General features: G+C 43.4%; 1 non-coding gene across 1 annotated transcript; it reads right to left on the reverse strand.

The window, feature by feature from the left end:
* Positions 1-212: 212 nt before the first annotated feature.
* Trnav-cac (transfer RNA valine (anticodon CAC)) lies at positions 213-284 on the reverse strand. Its single transcript has one exon. It is a non-coding gene; the product is annotated as a tRNA-Val (tRNA).
* Positions 285-1183: the final 899 nt, after the last annotated feature.

The raw sequence follows: 1183 nt of genomic DNA on the forward strand, positions 1-1183 counted from the left end.
GACCAATGGAAAGATACTGTGAGTCCTAAATGCCAGCCAAATACGTAGTTTCCAATTTCTAATAGCTACATTAAAAGAAAAGAAAAAGAAACACAAAATTAATTGTAATAATGCATTCTATTTAACTCTACATAGCCAGAATATGATTATGGAAACATATAATCAAACATAAAATATTAATTAAATACATTGGAATTTTTTTTTTCTTTTTTCGGTGGTACAGGGGATTGAACCCAGGGCCTTGTGCATGTGAGGCAAGAACTCTACCAACTGAGCTATACCCCAGCCCCTATGTTGGAATTTTTTTTTATTGCTAAGTCTTTGAAGTCTGTGGTGTGTGTGTGTTTGTGTGTGTGTGTGTGTGTGTGTGTGTGGTAGATATTGACTTTGGGATTACAGGCCACTTGCCCAGCTGATGTGTTTTCTGCTAATAATATCTCAACTCACACCAGCCACATCTCCAGTGCTCAATAGCCACAAGGGGCAAGGGGCCACCATAATTGGGGGGAGCAGCCACAGAGTCACATCTATCATCTCTTGAGAGGCAATTTCAGTATAGTATGATATAAAGATCCAGGAGCATTTATTCTAAATGCAATGATGAATTTTCAGATACCACTAAGATAGCCTGGACTCTCCAACTTCTTTCCTACCTGTTGGAAAATTCCTGAAATTCTACCATCTGCTCCTTTCAGGTTTCATATCTCTATGTGTGACATATTGTTCACTCTCCTTTTAACCCACAGGCTAGAAAGCTGAATCTGAGTTGACTGAGGGACGTGGGCTAGGGGGTGTTTTCTCCATGAGAAAAAGCACAGGCCACAAGGGCAGAGGATCGATTTCTCTGGCTCCCCAGACACTGGCCCCAATTACCTTTCCCAGCTCCACATTAAGAAAACTCAGGCTGGCCCAGTTGGCCAGTCCTTCGGGCAAAATGTCTGTCTTGGGAGAGGTGCTAGAAAAAGGCCAACCATCTGGTTCTGCAGACCTTGGTCTGCTCATGGCTTTCACCAGCCAGGACCCAGCTCAGCCATCCACCCTGGGAAGATTCCTCTCCTCCAGATAAGCTGAAACAGTATCTTGGACAGAAAGAGAATTGGCTCCACTCTTCCCACTGCAGGATTGGGAAGGATTTCAGGCTGGTGGTTTCTTTGGGCCTTTGACCCATTTTACTGTAAGGATT

Source organism: Callospermophilus lateralis, chromosome 9 (assembly GCF_048772815.1).
Source record: "Callospermophilus lateralis isolate mCalLat2 chromosome 9, mCalLat2.hap1, whole genome shotgun sequence".
NCBI classification, from domain to species: domain Eukaryota; kingdom Metazoa; phylum Chordata; class Mammalia; order Rodentia; family Sciuridae; genus Callospermophilus; species Callospermophilus lateralis.